This window comes from Carassius gibelio, chromosome A1, assembly GCF_023724105.1.
Source record: "Carassius gibelio isolate Cgi1373 ecotype wild population from Czech Republic chromosome A1, carGib1.2-hapl.c, whole genome shotgun sequence".
NCBI classification, from domain to species: Eukaryota; Metazoa; Chordata; class Actinopteri; order Cypriniformes; family Cyprinidae; genus Carassius; species Carassius gibelio.
In genome coordinates, this window is record NC_068371.1 from 21,688,105 (window position 1) to 21,705,407 (window position 17,303).

Below are 17,303 nucleotides of genomic sequence, written 5' to 3' on the forward strand. Positions count from 1 at the left end.
GACGTACCTCACTCTGTCAACACGTTTGCTGAGACGGATATAATCATTACCTGTGCTAACTGAATATGTTAGCGCTGCTGAAAATCACCTTCGCACAACACCCTGCTTTTCCAGTTCTGCAGAAATACTGAGACTCCAGTCAAGTTCCACTATTTTAAACACACACCAGCGACACACCTTCTTACAGAGATTGGTATTCTCATAGAATGCAACAATGTGACTGTCCTGACAGGGTGTAAAAGATACCAGTGTGCCATGACAGTTGCTCCACCAGCCACGTAGTTTTTGGTGTCACAGATCAATGTTGGTCATGTAATAGAGGTTTCAGGACCAGACAGGTGTCAGGACAGGTCTCCACCCATGTGTTTAGAGAAGCCAAGAAAACTTGATCTATTGTAATGAGTCACAAACTAAACCTAGCCAGTTGTACAGCCATAGTCTAAGCACATCAGGGCCATGACCAGAGAAATACAGGCAACTATGAAACTGTAATGAGCCTAAACATTCACACAGAGCGTGTTTGAAAGCCTGCACATGACACGTCACACATGACGTGAGATCTTCAAAACAAACAAAGGTATCAAGACAAAGGCTACAGGAAACAGCTCTAGCTTTGGTGATCTGAGCCTCGGGCTCTAAACGAACAGCAGGATGATGGATGAACAGCCCCAAAGTCTTTTATCTCCAACAAATCTGGAATAACTCGCACAAAATAACCAAAACCAAATCTAGAACCTGCTGAACGCAGTTACTCCTGCAGGTAGATTTAGGATATGTTTGAGGCCCCAGGGACCCTGAAGTGGCAGTGGCTACCACCCACCTATAGAGACACTTTTAAGCTGAATTAACCCACTTTCCCCAATTTGTCTCTTAATCACTTAAGTACATAAGTGTCCTGAAAGTGTGCAAAGAAACAGAGCAAATGTCTCTTCCACTGGGACAAAAGATTTTGTATTATGAGCTAAAGCAAAGGTATATCAGCTGTTTGTGGAATGACAAAACAAAACAAAACTGAAAGGTCTCTACAGCCAAGCACTAGGTATAATCACACTCAGTGCTTTGGTGTAGAGAATTTTTTTTTTTTGCCTCCTCAGCATCTAATGCCTCACCTTAATCAGATCTGCAATATCTAGTCATCTATACTAGCAGTATGACATCTGGAGGTCTTAATCAGCTCACAATCTGCTCTAGCAAGCGTGGATCCCCCTGAAGAGGACGAGGACTTTTCTGTCCCATTGCCAATCTCAGTCAGAGCTACTGCTAATCAGACACTACTGACCCCTTAATACTGATCCATGTGAACCTTCACCTTAGCTCATTAGATGCATCTATACTAGTCAAGTCTGAACTTAAATGTCACTTTGAACTTACCACTTGATAGTACTGGGAAGATTTGCTTTAGAAACCAAAAAATTCAAATGTTAGTCCCCAAACATTACATGATTATAATAGTAATAATAATAAAAAAGTACTGAACTGCACATAGAAACATTTTATAATATGCCAGGGTTTGAAATGAATGCCTGCCAAATGTAGGTGACAATAACCATGGGAAATAAGTATCAACTCAATAGCCCAACTGATTATGGTTCATAAATGATGTCCTCCAACCAGGACCCTCCAGCCTTAGCCCATTCATTTTGGGTAATGTTGTGAGAAATAAAAAATAAATCAATGCTGTTTTGTAAGAGTCACACGGAACATTGTATTTATCTCTAATATTTTATTTTAAACAATGACTGACTGTCATAAAACTGAAAGGCGTTTGCTGATTCAGAATTAGACTTCAAAATAATTTTAAATATATACAGTATGACTTTGATAATCTTGGTCATTTATGATTTAATTTTAGTTTGAATGGCTGTTAATGTAGTAGCTAAATTGGCTGCTGAGTGAAAATGTTAATTTTAAACCACAATATTATTGCATCGATTTATTAACGCATTTGTTTAATTAATTATTATTATTTATTTATTTTACCATAAATATATATTTAAGCATTAAACATATAATACTTGAATCTCAAAATACAGTCAATAACTGATGGATAGAACCAACCTGCACCTTAAATTATAATTTTTTTTTTCCAAATAATGTGTTACATTCTTATGTATGTCAAAATATGGAAGTATATTATGTAAGTCGCTTCTTTTTTGCTATTTAAAGGTACCATTCATGTACTCACAAAACAAGATGAATGATTTTATAAAAACTACATTTGTTTTGATTTAATTTAATATAATTACAAATGTATTATTAACCCAATATTTATTTGTGCAGTAACATTGCACCATTAGGTAACATTGCACCACGAAGTACCTATTAATCAAACTGAATATGATTTTGCTTTATTATGAAAAAAAAAAAAAACCTTAACTCAAAATTTCACAAATGTCTGTATGTATCCTGCAGATTGGTGTTCCAGAATTGTTGCTTTTAAACCAGTATTTACTGTCAACATTGCTTTCATTCTGAAGCCCCTGGTGTTGTCCATAGACAGTAAAAGAATTGGACAAACTGAGCTTGATGACGTAAATGTCACGTGAGCAACCTGTATGTCTTCTAATCGCTGTGCCAAGAGAAATCTAAATCAACCACCGACTCTTCCAGAAAAGGCGATCATGAACAGGAGCACATTTTGTTAAGTATTCTGATTAATTATCTCCCTTGACTTTATGCTTCCACATCCCCCCGATAGCCTCATAGACAGTAAAAGTTTGCCTGTGAGATTCTCCTCCTGTCCATACAGTAATTTCTCTACTGTGCGACAGAGAGTCGCTGGTTATGACGCAATCGTTAGCCTATTTTTTTTTTACAAAAACTGCTTCTACGGGAACATAACGTAAGATACAAGGTAATGGAGCCTTTTATACATTTTCGTGTTTCTTTAGAAATAATTAATGGACAAATGGAGTCTTTAAACGCCTCAGATGTAAAGTTATTCGCTGTCAAAGTGACGCCAAAATGAATGGGAGTCAATGGAATGCTAACAGCAGGTGGGGTCCGCTAGCCAATGGCAGCGCCCAGGGGTTTTTAAAAAAAATATGAAACCCTGCCCCCCTTGTGTTGTCTCTTTATTGAATACGAAAGAGCCAGAAATCTGAAATCTCTTCACATTCCACATACGCACACACTTAGACATCGCTGCCACATTAGCATTCAACATGCGCTATTTTACCACAGCAGCATCCTGCTGCCCCCAGTGGCTAATCCATTAGCATTCTGAAATGTGCTTTGTGTATTTTCATTCTGATGCCCTTTACATTACAAATTGTTTAAGAGTAAACAGCATTAATTAGCATACTTGACAAAGTGATTACAAAAAATGCATTAGCTAAAGACAATGCTGCAGGATTTATGGCTACCTGATACAGAGAAATAACATGTATTGCAATTCAGTTCTACTTAGAAATTCTTATATTAAATTACACTGCAGACTAAACAATTTCAAATTGTTGACTTACTTTCATCTGTGAAACAAACAATGAATGAGGATATTTTGAGTCTCTTCTTTGTGTTCCACAGATGAAATACAGGTGCATCGTAATAAATTAGAATGTCATAAAGTTAATTTCTTTCAGTAATTCAACTCAAATTGTGAAACATGTATTAAATAAATTCAATGCATAAATGCACACAGACTGAAGTAGTTTAAGTCTTTGGTTCTTTTAATTGTGATGATTTTGGCTCACATTTAAAAAAACAAATACAAAAAAAAAAAAAAAAACAATTCACTCTCTCAAAAACTTTGAATTAGAACATGGTGACATGTCAATCAGCTTATCAACTCATAACACATGCAAAGGTTTCCTGAGTCTTCAAAATGTTCTCTCAATTTGGTTCACTAGGCTACACAATCATGGGCGAGACTGCTGATCTGACAGTTGTCCAGAAGACAATCATTGACTCCCTTCACAACGACGGTAAGCCACAAACATTCATTGCCAAAGAAACTGGCTGTTCACAGAGTGCTGTATCCAAGCATATAAACAGAAAGATGAGTGGAAGGAAAAATTGTGAAAGAAAAAGATGCACAACCAATCGAGAAAACCGCAGCCTTATGAGGATTGTCAAGAAAAATCAATTCAAGAATTTGAGTGGACTTCCCAAAGAAAGGACTGAGGCTGGGGTCAAGGCATACAAACGTGTCAAGGAATTGGGCTACAGTTGTCGTATTCCTCTTGTTAAGCCACTCCTGAACCACAGACAACATCAGAGGCTTCTTACCTGGGCTAAGGAGAAGAAGAACTGGACTGTTGCCCAGTGCCTGTTGCCTCAGTTGAGAACAAGTTTTGTATTTAATGTGGAAACCAAGGTCCTAGAGTCTGGAGGAAGGGTGGAGAAGCTCAAAGCCCAAGTTGCTTGAAGTCCAGTGTTAAGGTTCTACAGTCTGTGATGATTTGGGTTGCAATGTCATCTACTGGTGTTGGTCCATTGTATAAAAAAACTAAAACAAAGTCACTGGACCTGTGTACCAAGAATTATTGGAGCATTTCATGCTTTCTTCTGCTGACCAGCTTTTTGAAGATGCTGATTTCATTTTCCAGCTGGATTTGGCGCCTGCCCACACTGCCAAAAGATATCACATTTTTGCATTCCCATTTGTTCCAACAGTGAAAAGAAAAATCTATTGAATTCGCTAAGACCCTACAGAGGATACATGACTTGAATAATGGATGGATGAATGGTTCCTGGAGATCAAACAGTAGAACATGGGGTAGATTCCAAGGGATTGCATGAAAGGATAAAATATATACCCTGAATGCAAAAGTTGCTTTGGATACAAATGTCTGCAAAATGCATGTGCATGTCCTCATTTAACTAACCTTATCTGTGTCTACATGGATATATGGGTGTATCATACTGTAGATATAGTAAAAAAAAATAAAAATAAATTAAGCTTACACAAATTAATCTACAGCATTTCCATAGTAGCCTACTGGTCAGAGACCTTGTGGGCATAGAATTTAAAGACTAACATCCATATTTCAATACATGAAAGGCATACTTACTGCATAAATATACGGAAACATGTCTTATTTGCATGTGTATGAGTTTCCCCTCCCTCACTGTCTCATTAAAAACAAAACAATGAAGAGAGGAACTCGGAAACACAATCTCAGTGACTCAGTGTGACAAAGAAAAACTACTGATACCTGAACTACTCCAAAAGTTTGGAATCAATACGATTTTTTCATGTTTCTGGAAGAAGTCTCTTATGTTCTCCAAGGCTGTATTTTTCTGATCCAAATGCAGCAAACCCGGTAATATTGTCTTTTATCTCAGTTAAAGTTTTCTATGTCAATATATATTGTAAAAATGTAATTTATTCCCACAATAAAAAACGTAATTTTATGCAGCTATTACTTTTTTTTCAGGATTCTTTCATTCTTTCATTCATTCAAAAGAACAGCATTTATCATTGCTCAATAAAAGTTATTATTTTATTTTTTATTTTTATATTACTTAACCAAACTTTTGAATGGTATACTAAAATGTTTTTTCGGCAACAGATCAGAAAGATTTCTAAAGGATCATGTGACTTGGAAGACTGGAGTAACAACTACTGAAAATTCAGCTTTTCATCCAAAATGTAAATTTTAAAATACATAAAAAATAAAAAAAATAAAAATAAAAGGATCTTGTTTCCAATCTTTTGACAATAGTGAGTATGATACCTTTTACCAACTTGCCGCAGATGGTCCAGTGATCATGAAGACTGAAGGTACAAAATTGTTTTAGAAAGTGTTGTCATAAGAGAAATGTGTTTATCCAACAACTCCTGTTGTCTTTTCTAATTAAGTTAGCTTCTAGATCTTCATCGCTAAGTTATTACAGAGATTTGGTACGAAGCAGCAAGTCAGTCATTACAGATGAGACCCCAAAATTCCTCTTTAGATGTAAAAAGAAAAAAGAAAAAAGGTTTTCCACAAATTGTGACATCAACGCTCTGGGTTCCAGACTCTCGCTTTATCAAACCCCACATACTTAAGTAATTCATGAATGGTGTATTCGCTCAACAGGACACAAAGTGGCTGGAGTCTGAGCCAAGTAGTGCTCTTCAAGACATGTACGTCATCCCTTAATCTGAGGGGATTGGGATTATTAGACACAGGCAAGGCCTTTATTAAGTTAAGTGTGGTTACACCCCCTGCCCTGAAACATGCACACATACTCAGCTTATTTCAATCCTCCTGAAGTGGTTAAAAAGAGACAATACAGCACATACACTATCCATATACCATTTCAAACATTCAATATATATTGATGTTTAATACCGTTTGCCTCAATGGAAGCAATTAAAAACTAATTAACAATCCACTGCCAAGTGTTTTAATCATATTAGAATGGCATATAGATCTAACCTGGCCATCAGATCACTGACTATCACGTCATTCACAAGAGGCTGAAGAAGCATTATCTTCATCACAACCTGATCCTCATCCTCTGACCCAGTGTGTGTCTCCATATCCTGTAGCTCAGCATCTAAAGAGCGGTGTGTGGTGGTACCATATTTCTTAAAGACATCAATTTTTACAAACAATATTACTTTGGTACTATATTTGAAGTTTTATTTTGATATCATATTAAAAAAACATTAACCAATCATTGATGTTTTTTTTTTTTTTTTTTTTTATTTATTAGATGGAAGATTTATTAATGGAAGATTTATGAACCTTTTTGCTTAACTGGAAATTCTGACTTGAGGTCAAACCGGAAAGCAAGACTTGAGGCTGAATTAGAGATTCAGACATTAATTCATTAATTCTAACTAAATTGCTTTGAGCAAATTATAAGCTTGTGTTTTAAAATACAAAAATGCATTTAAAACTTGACAGGTATGTCTGTTCATGAGTGCAGCCAGTGAAGACAATGAAGTAAAAAGGTGCATTGTGTTCATTTTTTTTTTTCATGGTACACTGCATTTTTCATTCAAACAAAAAACTCATCAGTCAGGAAAAATAAAATGTATTTTGTCGTGCCATTGAAGATACAGAGTGCCCGAGTAAAACCATGAGTGATTCTTCTAATATGATTGTTAGAACAAGTTACAGACCAGCACAAAGGTTTGCATTCCAGAACAGCATACAAATGCACGTGATAAGACTGATTCAATTTACAAAACATCAATGCTGGGAATGGTGAACTGGTTCTTGTTAACAAAATACAAGAAATTGTTAGAAATAATAGAAGCAAATAAATCACATGACCATCCATTTCTGAATGTCTGCATTGTTCCGTCACTGCAAAAGGAACACTACAACACTTGTATACGGAAGTTGTCACTTTTAGGGAGTAGTATCTTAATTTCACTGAAGCGTAGCTTCCACATTTATAATACCAACTCCGAAACAGTGGCAACACAATGACCTTTGTTACTCAGTATCCTTGTCACAGGGCAGATGGTCAGTGGATAACTGAACTGCAATTTCCAAAGGTGGATTCAAGAAAGTAAAACATTGCAAATGTCAATTTAATGAATTCTTTTAAGAGATAAGACTAACTTCATGACGTGCAAGACAAGTCATAATTTCCGTCGCACATCAGTTATTGTGTACTCAAGGCTTGTCAGTCAGTGTAAATACTGACTGGTTGTCGAACTGCAGTGAAATATATGTGATATATGTTATGTGTGGTTTCTGGATTGAATAAAAAAACCTCTCTCACACACATTTATTTACATATTTATTGAACACATCCATTAAACATTCATACATATACAGTGCTATGGAAATAGTGATCCACACATTTCTTTTATTATTATTTTCTATCTTTCTTTTTTTTCTTTTTTCTTGAATTTCAAAGTGTCATCAATTGATTACTGCCTTGTTTGTCAGAAAACTGCCTACAGTTATTCAGAAAGGTCCTCCAGGTCCTGCACAGTGTTTGGTTTTCCAGGATCTTCTTTATATTTGAGACATTTTAGAACATGATTCTGACATCCATCTTTTCACACTGAGGCTAGAAACCTTCACTGACACTCAAGAAGTATATAGTACATGAAGTTCTGAACAGGATGAAGTGTATTTTATATTTAAACAGTAGTTTCAGTATTTATTTTGGATAAAGCTAGAAATGAACACTCAATCTTCTTAAACATGCTACCTAACCCGTTGAACAGCCGACACCCATCAGCAGATAGGGAGTGTTCCTTTCACATTGCTTTCACAGCACGTTATTATTTCTGCTTGCCAATGTTTCTCACAGTGCTTATAGATCACAATTTTCCCACTAAATTCCATCTCCTGTGAGCTGGTCTCAGTGGGCTATTGTGTTGCTCTAGACTCACATACTCCACCCATAACAAAAGCCCCAGCCAAACTCCCTATACCTCCATACTCTCCAGCTATGTGGTTACCATGGCAACTCTTGCACCATCCCCAAGACATCCGTGTTGACTCAGTCTAGGTACAGTACGGGGCAAGAGCATTGAATGTGATCAAGACAATGTGTGTGTGTGTGTGTGTGTGTGTTAGGGCTGCACGATATTGGGGAAAAATTACATTGTGATATTTAATTTTTCTGCTATATATATTGCGATATGAAATCTAATAAAAATTTTGAAATTTCTTAATTTTCATTTTAAATGATTTAAACATCGACACCATTGTGTCAATTGATTAATATGCGCGAGGGAGAGAGAGCAAGACAGCGCTCGTGTTGTTTGAAGACGGTGAGCGTACGGCCGGGGCTCGCTTGCTCTCTCTCTCTCTCTCTCTCTCTCTCGCCCGTGCTCTCTCTTTCTCTCTCTCTCTCTCTAGCACGCGCTCTCCCGTGCTCTTTCTCTCTCTGCCCTGTTAAAAATTACAGGACTTAAAGACACATGCAAATGATAAACTTTCACTCTATGATGGTTAAGCTGTGCAATTAATCCGCAGATCAATTTCGTCAAGGGCCGGGGAGCAGCTGGCCCGTACGGTTCATGAATAACGGAGCAACTATGACAGCCTACATCGCACATCCTGCGATGTGACTATCGTGGATTTGTACATCGCGATGTCGATGCTTAAACGACACTTCGTGCAGCCCTAGTGTGTGTGTGTCTAAAGAGAGATGGATACAGAAAGAGATTGTAAACACCTGATGGACTACTAATGCCATGCACAATGTCCAGAAACCACCACAAGAGATGTTAATGGATGCTGAGACAGAGAAAGATGAATGGAGATGGGTTTCATCCATGTAATCTCTTAATACCGCCTGAGAAACGCTCCGGCAATGGGCATGTACGTTCGTTATCTGGCTCTGCTGCACAAATTTCCTGGACGGCCTGGTCGAACGCTTCAACCAGACCCTGAAGCAAATGCTGCGGCGGGTGGTTGCTGAGGACAAGATGCTGCCCTATGTCCTCTTCGGCATCTGGGAAGTACCCCAGGCATCCACCGGGTTCACCCCTTTTGAGCTCCTTTTTGGCAGACAGCCCCACGGCCAAAGCCTGGAAACAGCAGCCGGCAGTCCACCACTCCACCATCGAGCATGTCCGGGAGATGTGGAAGAAGATTGACAGTACCACGTGAACCTTCTGAAGCGATGGGTCGGGACCGGACCGGGCCCCAGCTTGCAGCCCTCACTCAGCGACCTCCGGTGGCTGTGGACATGGACCCCCACCTCTCGGCCGCCCAAAATTCAGAGATGCAACGCCTGGTCAGTCAGTTCACCGATGTGTTCTCTCCCCAGCCAAGGGCGGACCCACGTACTCAAACACGATATCCGCACAGCACCCAGAGTGATCGTCCGGCAGCGGCCCTATCATGTTCCGGAGGCTCGGCGCCATGCCATTGAGGAGGAGGTACAGGAGATGTTGAGGTTAGGAACCACTGAACCATCACGCAGTCCTTGGTCCAGCCCTATTGTGATGGTCCCAAAGCCAGACGGCACCTTCCGGTTCTGTAACGATTTGCGCCGCCTGAATGAAGTCTCGGAGTTTGACGGTTACCCAATGCCGTGGGTGGACGAACTCCTGTATCGCCTAGGGAGGGCCCGGTATATTTCGACTCTTGACCTCACCAAAGGCAACTGGCAGGTCCCCCTAACGGAGCAGACCAAGCCGAAGACGGCATTCTCGACCCCTAATGGCCACTGGCAATACCGGGTCCTACCCTTCGGCCTGCATGGGGCACCCGCCACCTTCCAGCGGACCTGGAGCAGCTTCAGAAGGTGCTGTCGGAACTCATTCGACCCCATTTCCCCGCGTCTCCACAGGGACAGGACGACGCTTGGGGGGGGTTGAGTGTCACGCCAGTCCCGAGCACTCATCAGTGTCGCCCTGGAAACAGAGCAGACACACCTGCACCTGCTCATTACGGGCTGAGCGGTCACACCTGCAGCCTATTGGAAACGGGCTTTATAAGCAGCGTCGTCGAACACAGAGGTGAGAGATGTCTCCAGAAGACTCGGCTAACCATTCTCTGTGTTTCCCCTCAAGACACGGACCTCTCGGACCCACACAGCACTGCGCACCAAAGGAGGACTAGAAGGCTGAGCACTGAGCACCGGAAACCCCTCACGTTGGCTATTTTTCCCCACATCACCTCAATAAAATCCACCCTTCGGGGAACTTACATTGATCCTCGTGTCGTGTGCTTCTTCACCCCATCACAATATATATATACATATATATATATATATATATATATATATATATATATATACATACATACATGTATTAGTGGTGGGCCGTTATCGGTGTTAATCTATTCTCAAAGTTGGGTTGGGAGCTGGGTCTATACTAAGCAAGCTCTGATGACTTTCACCTTGATATTTTATATGACCGACTGGCTGAGGCCAGCTTAAAAAGATGCTTAGGACAGTTGACAGGCCACTGCTGCGCATCGTCACGAAAGCTTATCTTTTAACAGGTTTTTAAGCCGTACCGCTTGTCGATTTAAACCTTAAAGCATCCAAACACAAAACGTGGAAAAGCTGAACAGAGTAGCTGGTTACTCGCGCGCTGTGTTCGGTGCGGAGAGAGAGAGAGAGAGAGAGCCGCGTATCACGGACAGCGACACTGAACTGAGCTCTCTTCTGCAAAGTTCTTCTCGAAGTCCCTTCTGCACCTGAACAAACAAATACAAATTGCAGTTTGAACAAACAAAAAGATGTGAAAGAGCCCAATTCAGTACTCGCGGTGTTCTGGTCTTCAGGGCCCATGGTCAAAGGCGTCTCAAAACGCTTGAACACGGAATTTACTTATTTTTGCTCTTGTGCCGACAAATGCATACAAAATATGTCAAAATATCCACCTTGGAAATTAGGCTCGAAAAAACTGTCAGTTATTTCTTAAGTGAAAGTAAACAGTTGAGGAAAAAAATGGAATGTGTATTATATTGGATGCGTTCATCGTCTCTTAAAGTGACCACGCCTAATTTAGCTAATGGCTGCTGTAATGTTAATCCAAGAAAATGAAAGAAAATCACTCACTGCTCTTGACTGAATTACTTTGTAGTTTTAACAGTCAAACCAAAAATTATTCAGACACCAGATATAATTTTTTCTATATATAACAAAACTTTAATAATGTGAGAAATGTTGAAGGTGTCTGAATAAATGTAGGTTTGATTGTATATTTCATTTTTACATTGAAGACTATCCAGTGCTATTTTACAATTAATTATTTGGTTTCTGTACCTTGACACCTACAAATTTGAAAAAAACTTAAACATTGGTTTGAAACAGGCGTAAGGTTGTTTGCACCTTGTGCAATGTGGAATTAGTTTACAGCTTCTTCAAGCACTTTGTGATTAGGGCTGGGCAATATGGAGCAAAAAATATATCTCGATATATTTTGCTATATCTCGATTTACAATATATATCTCGATATCTTTACAGGAAATATAACCCCCCAAAAACTACTGCAAAAACAAATATGCCAAATATTAAATGTTTAGGGCCCTATGAAACGTTTTATTTTTTTTCTTCACCATATGTTTTATTGTTACCTAATTCTGTGTTTTAGCATGTGTAATTATTTAAATGCATAAAAAAACACTCTCTTAAAATCTTAAAATAGCCTTATGTGAAATGTTTTTTTTCCCTTCAGAAATTCTGTGTATTTACATTTTTCTGGTTATCAAACCAAGGCATAAAACATTCATGTAATTTATCTTTTCATTATTTAAAATTAAGCAAACTTTAATTTTTTTTTGGTAAACAAAGGGGACTTACTATTAAAAATAAAACATGGAAGAAATGTTGTGTGATTATTCCTTAAAAAATTATGTTCGTTTCATTTTAATAGTAGTAGTAGTGGGCTATGTACATTCTGCTGAAAAATAGTAATAGATTTCTAGCAAATACTTTTATTTTACAGTTCTGTGTATGTGATACTGCAGTCTATGATGTGATATGAGCTAGTTTTACTCAAATCAAACTGTCAGATGCTCATGAAGTGACTCTCAGTGCAGTTCTGGAGATGTTCTCATATTTATTTAGTTAGAGGAAAGACGCTGAAATCAGCGCAAGTATCACGCACGCTTCCGTAATGAATGAAGATGCGCTTCTGCGCCATTCATTAACACAGACACGCAGAACATGCAGGATTCATATTTAAATAGACTTTTCCGGGTTAATATTTGCAGATATTAGTCCATATCGCAATTTGATGTAAGTGCATGACCTACTTTTAATTCATTCAAAATTTGACAAATTCCATGACATTCCGCGTTAAACTGTAAATTCCGTTTTTATGACTGGATTCCGCGATTCCGTCCACGTTTTCTGCATCGCGGAAATCAAAGGGCCCTACAGTAGACTGCCTGCTGTTCGCCCAACGCCTTAAAACCGAAGTATCTCAATATTAATGGAACCAGTTGTCCTTTTTTTTTTTTTTTTTTGACTAGTTCTCTACACGCGAGGGGAGGGGGGACAAAAGCAAAGAGGCGGGGGGCGAGCGAGCGGGGGCGAGCACAGCAAAGTGGCGGAATCAGAATTAAATATAAACAATATATCGATATATACGATATGGCAAAATCCATATCGTGTTTAAAAAATATCTCAATATATTTTAAATATCGAGATATCGCCCACCCCTATTTGTGATGCATTTTGGAAACAGGAGATGAGCCCCTTTTCTAATGCACCACCTAGCTTGATAAACCCCTTCTCAAAGACTTACTGTTTGTTAATTTTATTTGGGTAACACACATATTCAGAATTCGAATGAGCCATTTAATCTAGATTAATCTAGATTTATTTCAAGATCACAGTGATATTAATCTAGATTAAAAAAAATTAATCTATGCCCACCACTAATATATATATATATATATATATATATATATATATATATATATATTAAAAACATTTTCTTGCTCTGTATCTGCTATTCTAAGCTTGATAACTACAACAGTACATTCAATGTGTTCTGTGACAGAATTCCTGTGCATCAGATGACAGGGTGACAGAACCAAAGCCCTGTTCACAGTGTGGCATATGATCTTCTTGGCTCTGGTTACACACACACACACACACATACGCACACACACACACACGCGTGCGCGTTAGTTTTTTGCGAAAAGTGGGGACATCCCATAGGCGTAATGGCTTTTATACTGTACAAACTGTGTATTCTATCACCCTTCACCAACCCTACACTTAACCCTAACCCTCACAGGAAACATTGTGAATTTTTACTTTCCCAAAAAACCTCATTCTGTATGGTTTATAAGCGTTTTGAAAAATAGGGACATAGGTTATGTCCTCATAAGTCACCCTCTCCTTGTAATACCTGTGTCATACCCATGTAATAATACAGAGTTGTGTCCTGATATGTCACAAAAACAAGAGCTCACACACACACACACACACACACACACACACAAACAATCCACTGTCTTTGAACTACCATATTTCTCTATGCAATTTTAATCAAAAGTAATGCCGAAAAAGCACTTGCACACAAACGCATACAAAAAACAAGCTCCCTCCTCAGAAACACCCAATTATTTTGTTCCAGGAACTTTGATGAGCTTTCTTTTTTTTTAATGAAATTAATGACATGATTTTAACTTTTAATTTACATTTAGTCTGTATATTTTCCCTTAAAAGTATAGAAAGAATTGGCCAGTTCTTTTTTTGTTTTGTGTTGTTTCCAAAAGAAAGACAATTTGACACACAAATAAACAGATCTGTTGAATAACATCATATAAATCTAATTTACTAAAGAATTAAAGAACCAGGAAATTGAGACCTATAACAAATAATGTTTCAAACAATCATAAACAGCTTCACAAAAATACAAAGACTACCCTAAAATTCTATAACTGCATTATCTTTATTAATTTTATTTAATGTATTTTTAAGATGTGTTTAAATTTATACTTATTACATTTAGAACTGACTGATTCTGTCAAACGTTGTTGATAATCACTCTTAAAGCTGTTAAAAGGCTGTCTTTGATTTTGACTAAATTACTATTTATAAGCTCTCCTAAATCTACAAAACCCTGGGTCTCTATATTTTAATCTTCTATCACCATCGAACACAAATAGCCTTTAGTACAGAAAACGCTGCCTTTTCAAATGTACAATATTTGTTTTACATGTGAACATTTAGAAAAATTACTACACGAACAACAAATATATAAGTTACATAAATCAACAGCTAATATATCCTCAAATTCAAGCACTAGTTTTGCAAATAATTTTGTAATGATTAGCAACACAGTTGGGGTTGAATAAATGATTCAAAACTGATGACCTGCTACTGTTAGCAAGTTCTACTTAATTTAACCAATAAAACGTAGTTTTGTTGGTATAAAAGAATGTCGGTTAATTTCTGTCTTGAGTCAGACCAGTTAATACAGATGTTACCATTTTAGGTTACGCTTTTTTTAGTTTATTGATTTACAGTAGTTTGCTATCTGATGTGTTTTTAGTCCGTTGGAATATTTACATCATGAGTGCTTGTAAGTACTTACACTGGAAAATAAACTTGTTTAAATAGTTGAGAATACATAATTATCAACTACATAAATGTTATCATGTTTGAACTCAAACAAAAAAAGAAAAAAGTTCATTATCATTTAGCCTAATTATTACTTAAATATTATCACTTGAAAAGCTGAGTGGCTCCTTTGTGATCAAATGAATGCTGACATTACTTTTTGGAATTTTGATTTCAATTAGAGTTTTTATTTAAGATTTTATTCTTAAAACATTGACGTTTTTTGGGGAAATCACAATCATTTGCAACAAACCACAGTGGAAGATATCAATATGCAAATAATCTTTGTGTATATTATAATAATATGCTTGTATAATGTACATAGTGAAAGTAACACATGTATAATTTATTTAAAAACAACCACTTTAATGCAACTAAAAGTGGAAGTATAAGTGCACAGTATGTGCTTTGCTACAAGCTTTCTTTTAAAAAAAAGTTGTCTGTGTAGAAACACATTTGCATAAAACTAGAGGGTGGCCAAACAGGAAGAATGTAAAGTTGGTCAGTTGGTTGTGCTCTATGCAGTGACCTTTAACTGCTATTCAAGCACTTCGGCATGTGTTTTTACATATCCAATCTAATTTACATTAGATGTAAAAAATAAAAAAATAAAAAACACTTAAAAATTAACTGCGATACTCTTTTGGAGAGTGTTGTACTGAATAAAGTAATTATAAAGTAATAAAGTATAAAGTTGTATTCAGAGAAACTCACCTATATGGCATTTCAAGTCTATGCCCATTAGATATTTTTTCCATAAACTGTAACATTTCTGAGAGACAATTAAGTCAGAAATCAACATGACACAATTATTCTGACACAATGGCCAAAGCACTCTAACTAAACAGGAAGTTTGACTTAATTGTGACATTCTGCACGCCTCTAGATGTAATCTCTAAATTACTAAACTAATTCATAAAGGCTGAATATTATAATGTTTTCCCTAAAAAAAAAAAAAAAAAAAAAAAAAAAAAAAAAAAAAGCTATTACATATGTTTTGATCGAATGAGCAAAACAACACTTCCCGTTAAATGATAACAACTTAGGATATAAACAAGTAAGATTAGGCCCACACGATCATACAGACAACTCTAAACGCACAGTGGAGCCGAAAAGTAAGCAATTAACTAGTTATTAAAAAAAAGCAGAAAAATACCTTAAGTTTCTGGGAAACCTTGAACACCTTCCTGTGCAATTCCCTGAGAAAACAACAGAGCAGACAACTTAACAGTAGTAAAAAGGGCCAGAAACATTCTCTCTCTCTCTCTCTCTCTCTCTCTCTCTCTCTCTCTCTCTCTCTCTCTCTATATATATATATATATATATATATATATATATACCCTGTAATTCCACACACGTCTAGTTCAGATGATAAAAATATATGAACATTTTCTGTTCAACCAATTTTAAGAATAAAGGTTACAAAAAACGACCATCTCCAATACTCAGTATCATTTTGAGAAACGGGCGCAAAATGAACAAGGGTGCCAAGCTAAACAAAACTGTTCCCTCCCACTTAAACTGGCTCATCTGGACGTCTTTCCTTTAAAATAGACCTTAAACGATATATACTTAGGCTACTATTTAAGTGACTTACTCTTGACAGCCTGTTGATATTCGAAATTCAATTGAATGATTTCTTATATTGGGCTGCGTTAACAGAAAGGATCCATGCAATCACAAGCTGAACTATATTATCATGTATTCTTCAACCCCACAGAACCTTATCACAATCCACCTCGTAAAAGCATAATCAGATGTTGCACCAACTTGGCAAACCCATAAACATACCGTTTCGCCTTGTGAAGTCTTTAAAATAAATTCACCAAGATATTACAGAAAATTAATTCTGCGGGAAATCCGTGACAAGGCGGAAATATCCAAACTGCATCGTATGCTATGAAATAAAACCATTCCTCTGGATGCGGATAACTGAAAAGCGTGGAAAGAACTTGTTCGCTTATATATTCACGTGGTTAATAAGATTTTCGCGTCGTTTCACGGTAGTAGAGGAGGGGCTGGCTTCACGACGGTACATGGACTCTGTCCAATCAGAACTATTGTCCTTCTTCACCGTAAAGCATTACTTCATAGCGCCTCCCCATTCTGTCAAACTGAAACTCTCAGCTAGATCAAATAAAAACCAGAAGTGCTTTCGATTTAACCTTTTCAAATAGAATTAATATACATTTAGATTTGCTGATCAATTACTGTAATTTATGACAGCTATTTACAATGTGACTTTCTTTCTTTCTTTCTTTCTTTCTTTCTTTCTTTCTTTCTTTCTTTCTTTCTTTCTTAATAAATTATTCAAAATAAATTTCATAATAACACTGTAATGTAACCATTTAGCGTTGTCC

At 37.3% G+C, this 17,303-nt stretch overlaps 1 protein-coding gene across 7 annotated transcripts in view; it reads right to left on the bottom strand.

Annotated features, from left to right (window-relative positions):
• Positions 1 to 16,967, bottom strand: part of LOC128015580 (insulin-like growth factor 2 mRNA-binding protein 2) — a 38,215-nt gene extending 21,248 nt beyond the window's left edge. The window contains exons 1-2 of one of the 7 annotated variants that reach the window (XM_052599574.1): positions 16,735 to 16,967; positions 16,100 to 16,142 (exon numbers count right to left, since the gene is read on the bottom strand). The gene's annotated coding sequence lies outside the window, so the exon portion shown is untranslated. Of the gene's footprint in view, positions 1 to 7; positions 159 to 4,227; positions 4,250 to 16,099; positions 16,143 to 16,540; positions 16,650 to 16,734 lie in introns of those variants that run through there. The other 6 variants (XM_052599520.1, XM_052599528.1, XM_052599553.1 and 3 more) reach the window with 6 other exon arrangements.
• Positions 16,968 to 17,303: the final 336 nt, after the last annotated feature.